Below are 6,622 nucleotides of genomic sequence, written 5' to 3'. Positions count from 1 at the left end.
CTTAAAATGAACAGAGTAGAAGAACTTAACCTACTAGATTCATTATAAAGTTAGAGAAGTTGGTAATTAAGACTCTATATTAATTAAGTGTGGTTTCAATGCTGAGAGAAACAGACCAATAGAGCAGAATAGACAGAAAAGGATGCACACATACATGAAACTTGGTCTATAACACAGGTCATACTTAGAGCAGTATGGAAAAAACAGATTTTTCAACAAATAGTGTTCAGTTTCCATGTGAAAAAAAATAAAATTGGCCTGGCACAGTGGCTGGCACCTGTAATCCCAGCACTTTGGGAGACCGAGGTGGGTGGGTCACTTGAGGTCAGGAGTTCAAGACCAGCCTGACTAACATGGTGAAACCCCATCTCTACTAAAAATACAAAATCAGCCAGGCATGGTGGCCCACGCCTGTATGCCCAGCAACTTGGGAGGCTGAGGCAGGAGAATCGCTCGAACCCAGGAGGCAGAGGTTGCAGTGAGCCGAGATCATGCAATTGCACTCCAGCGTGGGCAACAACAGTGAAACTCTGTCTCAAAAAAATAAATAAATAAATAAATAAAAATGAAACCAGATTTCTCACATCATACACACGAGTCAGTTTCCAACTGAGTCAATTTCAGTTGGAAAGAGTAAAACTATCATAGTGTAATATGGAAAATAACTTTTGTTTCGTTCCCCATCTCCCAAGAATTGGGTTGTTTATTTTCTTTCTTTTTTCTTTTTTGAGAATAATACCTTTATAACTTCTAAGTAAAGAAAGATTTTTTTAAATAAACAAACATAACACAAGCCATAAAGGAAAAAATGAGTAAGTTCAACAGCATTAAAACTAAGAATTTCTGCTCATCAAAAGACATGAAAGATAGAAAAAACAAGCCATGAACTGGGATTAAATATGCGTAAGATAGTTAACCAACAAAGGATGAACAGCTGACATTTTTGAGTTAATGAGAAAAAGATAATGCAATAAAAAAACGGGCAAAACATATCACAGATATTTAACAGAAAAGAAACGTGAACAGGTCCATAAGCATATGAAAATATTCTCAAGCTGTAGCAGGACAAGCCTCAGACAAAACCCTTCAGACACTGAGTTAAAGAAGGAAGGGCTTTATTCAGCCAGCAGCTTCTGCAAGACTCATGTCTCCAACAACGGAGCTCCCCGAGTGAGCAATTCCTGTCCCTTTTAAGGGCTCACAACTCTAAGGGGGTCCGCATGAGAGGGTCATGATCGATTGAGCAAGCAGGGAGTACGTGACTGGGGGCTGCGTGCACTGGTAATTAGATTGGAGCAGAACAGGACAGGGATTTTCGCAGTGCTTTTCTATACAATGTCTATAATCTATAGATAACATAACCGATTAGGTCAGGGGTCTACCTTTAACTACCAGGCCCAGGTGTGGCGCCGGGCTGTCTGCTTGTGGATTTCATTTCTGCCTTTTAGTTTTTACTTCTTTCTTTGGAGGCAGAAATTGGGCATAAGACAATATGAGGGGTGGTCTCCTTCCTTAAACCTTATTAGTCATTTAGGAGCTAAAAATTTAAACCACTGGGAGATTCCATTTAATACCAATTAGACTAGCAAAAATAAAGGAATTTCTCTTCACTAAGGCTAGTAGAGATGTAGAACGGGGCTTCTCAAACGCTGCAGGTGGGAGCGTAAATTCACAACGTAAAAGGCTTTGAACATTTGCATACTCACATATTCTGGAGGAGTGTCTGTAAACCTTTTGACCATCACCATAATAAGAAACACATTTTATATCCCAACCCAGTGTGCCAACATGCTTACAAGTAAAATCAGTTTAACAAAACAATACTTGCTCTTACTATATGTGATATGCTCTGATATTTTATATTTTTTCATATAACAGTCTTCATGTCTTTTGTACCAGTCCTACATAAATTTATAGAGTCAATTCTGGCAGTTTAGACTCTTTACCTTGGGCCTTCATTAACAGATTTTTCTGGGGTGAAGTAGGATGAACCCTGTTGTTTCTGTTTTTTCACTTTCGTTTTTTTTCCCCCATTGTTTCTCTTCACGTTCCTGGAAGTTATCTCAGTTAATTACAGGACTTAATATACTTAAATTGCACATTAATTCTCCCGACAAATACCTTCTTTGATCCAACAATTTCCCCCGCATGGTATTTCACATTTTAGATTCTTTCCAGTTTTGCTGTGATAACATTTGTGGGATCTTCGTCTGAGAATAGTACGCATTCCCTTCATGTCTGCAATATCAACTTTCTGGGAGATTCCTACGCATGCAGTAAAAGGAACAGCTATGCCAGGCGCAGTGGCTCACGCCTGTAATCCCAGCACTTTGGGAGGCTGAGGCAGGTGGATCACCCGAAGTCACGAGTTCGAGACCAGCCTGGCCAACATGGTGAAGCCCTATCTCTACCAAAAATACAAAAATTAGCTGGGCTTGGTGGCTCATGCCTGTAATCCCAGATACTCAGGAAGCTGAAGCAGGAGAATCACTTGAACCCGGGAGGAGGAGGTTTTGGTGAGCTGAGATCACTCCATTGCACTCCAACCTGGGCAACAAGAGCAAAACTCCGTCTAAAAAACAAACAAAAAATGTGGCTAGTGTGACTGAGGAAATGAAATTTTCATTTGATTTACTTTTCATTAATCTAAATTCAAATAGCCACCCAAGGCCAGTGGCTATTGTTTTGGAAAACACAGCTCTGGACATTGTCATGATCAGTAACTGGAAAGCCTCTCTCCCAACCTCATTTTCAATCATTACACTCTACTAATCATCACGTTCTACTAACAGCTTCTATTTTTCCAGCACATTTTTTCTAATATCAAATCCAGTGATCCTTCCAACCCTATGAGACCTAAAACCCACTGATTCTACAACTAGTCCATTGTCCCTCGATTCTGCATTTTCCCCCCTCGCCCATTTTGAATGCCATCATCTCCCAAACACTTGTCCTTCACCAGCTTCATTGTTTCTGTTTGGCAAAAACTGAAACCTGATTTAATCTGAGTCTCTTCCATCTACATGCTGAAATCTTCACATCTCAATGTGGAGATGAAAAATGCCCAGCTCGGCCGGGCGCGGTGACTCACGTCTGTAATCCCAGCAGTTTGGGAGGCCGAGCGAGACAGGCGGATCACGAGGTCAGGAGATAGAGACCATCCTGGCTAACACGGTGAAACCCTGTCTCTACTAAAAATACAAAATTAACTGGGCGTGGTGGTGGGAGCCTGTAGTCCCAGCTACTTGGGAAGCTGAGGCAGGAGAGTGCCGTGAACCCGGGAGGTGGAGCTTGCAGTGAGCTGAGATCGCGCCACTGCACTCCAGCCTGGGCAACAGAATGAGACTCCATCTCAAAAAAAAAAAAAAAAAAAATGCCCAGCTCATTGAATTCATGACTGCCAACCTCAAGAGCATGTCTGGGCATTGCTTGGCAAGCTAACTTCTTCACTCTACTGCTGCGCCGGGGTAACTATTTTATATCTTCTCTCTCTTCAGACGTCCCTATCTCCACTTGCATCACCACTATTAGCTTTCACAAGCTTCCACCCGCCCATCTCCCACCTTCTAGCATCTGTGCCCATGAACTCTGCACTTTCTTTTGTTACTACGTCTCTGCTCTTACTTCAGATTCGTCCCCCCCCCCTTTTTTTTTTTTTTTTTTTTTGAGCCACAGTCTCACTCTGTCGCCCAGGCTGGAGTGCAGTGGCACAATCTTGGCTCACTGCAACCTCTGCCTCCTGGGTTCAAGCGATTCTCCTGCCTCAGCCTCCTGAGTAGCTGGGATTACAGGTGTGTGCCACAGGTCCGGCTAATTTTGTATTTTTAGTAGAGACAGGGTTTCACCATGTTGGCCAGGCTGATCTCAAACTCCTGACCTCAAGTGATCCGCCCACCTCGGCCTCCTAAAATGCTGGTATTACAGGTGAGAGCCACCATGCCCAGCCTCTATTGACCTTTTGGCTGTCTCTCTTTGTATATTTATTGGTGGTGGTAATTGCTCTAGGCATTACAATATACATACTTAAACTTTCAAATCTATTTAGGGTTCATAAACCGTTAAAACCTTGCAACCGTGGAGGTCCCTTTCCTCTCTGCCAAATAGTCTTTATGTCAGGAGTTATCATAAGTATTATATCAACGTACCTTGAAAACCCTGCCTAACAATGTCATAATTTAGGTTTTAAATAGTCATATGTGTTTTAAAGAACTTAATAGGATCCAAATTTCCATCTTGTATCATTTTCTTTCAACCTCAAGAAACCCCGTTAGCATTTCTTATAGAGGTCTCCTAGAGACAAATGATTTGTTTTCCTTTATCTGACAATGTTTCTATTCATTTTCATTCCTAAAAGTATATTTTCACTAGATATAGAATCCTGGATTGACAGTTTTTTTTCTTTTAGCACTTTAAAGATGTTGATCCACTGTCTTTCATGGTTTCTAATGTGAAATCCATGATTATTCAAATAGTTTTCCTTCACGTGCAATTTGTCATTTTTCTACAGTGAGTTAGAATTTTTCTTTATCTTTGGTCTTATACAGTTTGATTATGTCTGGGCATGATGTCTTTAAACTTGTTCTGCTTAGAGTTTGGTGATCCTTTTGAATCTGTACATGTATGCCTTTCACCAAATTTAGACAGTTTCTGGCTAGTATGTCTTTAAATGTTGTCTTTGGCCCACTCTTTAACTCTAACACTGGTGTTCTTATTACACAGATGTTAGATGTTTTGATATTATACCACAGGTCCCTAAAACTATATTCATTCATTCTTTTTTTTTTTTTCTGGAGACACAAAACTTGATTTAATAGAAATTTTGTTTGTAGTTCTTACATTTTCAGTGTGAGCCGATCTGTTACCCACTGCCCCACCCAGAAGTGGCCCAGTCCTGGGGGCAGGGGAGAAAGGGAGGGGTGAAATGAGAAGAGCCCCATTCTTCCTCAGTGCTGAGGAGCTGAAGATGCCACCCCCTTCTCCTGCCCCACTCTGGGCTCCAGGAAGGAAAGCAGATGGAATCTCAGGCCTGAGGCTTCTCCACACCACTGCCCCCCAGGTTGGAGGGGAGCTAAGAGACATGGTGAGAGAAGGGGACAGAAGCAAGAAAAGATGTTGATCAAGAAAAATGAGAACGGGGAGGGCTGAAGGAGAATCGAAGATATAACACCAGTAAAAAAATTGAAAAAAAAAAAAAGGTGAGGGGAAGAGTTGGGGAGGGGAACAAAACCAAAAACCACCGCAAATCCGAACGAGCCTGGAAAAGAATGAAAGTTCTCGAGTATCATAGAGACATTATTTGGTGCGGCTGGCTCTGCAGCAGGAGCGCTCATATTCATTCTTTCAATCATTTTTCTCTCAGTTCAGATTTGATCATTTTAATCGATCTTCAAGTTCACTGACTCTTCTATCATTTTCATTGTTATTGATTTCTACAGTAATTTTTATTTATTATTTATTTATTTATTTTGAGATGGAGTCTTGCTCTTGTCACCCAGCCTGGAGTGCAATGGCTTGATCTTGGGTCACTGCAACCTCCACCTCCCTGCTTCAAGCGATTCTCCTGCCTCAGCCTCCTGAGTAGCTGGGATTACAGGTGCCCGCTACCACACTCGGCTAATTTTTGTATTTTTAGTAGAGACGGGGTTTCACCATGTTGGCCAGGCTGGTCTCAAACTCCTGACCTCAGGTGATCCGCCCGCCTCGGTCTCCCAAGTGCTGGGATTACAGGTGTGAGCCACCGTGCCTGGCCTCTACAGTAAATTTTTATTACAGATACCATAGTTTTCAGTTCTAAGATATTCATTTGGTTCTTTATTGTAGTTTTTATTTCTCCACTGAGATTTCCTGGGTTGGTTTTGTGTGCATGTGTGTGGGGGGGTTTTTTGTTTTTTGTTTTATTTTCCTCACTTCATTGAGCATCTCAGGGTTGTCTTTTGTCTTGGGGATGGGTCACATTTTTTTGGTTCTCTGTAGGTGGTAAATTTTGTACAATGTCCTGGGAACACTGTCCATGCTATGTCATATAAACTCTGGATTTTATTCTAATCCCTTAGAGAATGCTGATATTTTGTTCTATCATACAATCACCCTGGTTAAATTCAGACCATAAGCTCTGTTTTGCCTTCAGTGATTCAAGCCTCAGTTCAGTTCTTTAAGCATTTGCTCACCTGGTTTGGGTCTGCCCTGCACATGCATGGTTTGGGGTTAATCTGAGACTTACACAGATTATGGAATTCCCTTCTCTGGCTTTTTCCCGTCTCAAGGCCCGCCTACCACACATACGCTCTCTCTAGTCTACAGGGACTCTTTGGCCCGACTTCCTGTAGTCAGAAAGACTGAATTTATTTGATGTTATTTTGTGTGTGTGTGTGAGGCAAGGTCTCCCTCTGTCTTCCAGGCTGGTGTGCAGTGGCACAATCATGGCTCACTGCAGCCTCGACCTCCTGGTTTCAAGGAATCCTTTCACCCCAACCTTGCAAGTAGCTGGGACTACAGGCATGCACCACCATGCCCAGTTAATTTTTAATTTTTTTATAGAGACAGGGTTTTGCCATTTTGCCCAGCTGGTCTTGGACTCCTGGGCTCCAGCAATCCTCCCACCTCACCCTCCCAAAGTGCAAAG

Source organism: Pan paniscus, chromosome 14 (genome assembly GCF_029289425.2).
Source record: "Pan paniscus chromosome 14, NHGRI_mPanPan1-v2.0_pri, whole genome shotgun sequence".
NCBI classification, from domain to species: Eukaryota; Metazoa; Chordata; class Mammalia; order Primates; family Hominidae; genus Pan; species Pan paniscus.
The sequence above is the reverse complement of the archived record's forward strand: the minus strand, read 5'-3'. Positions refer to the sequence as shown.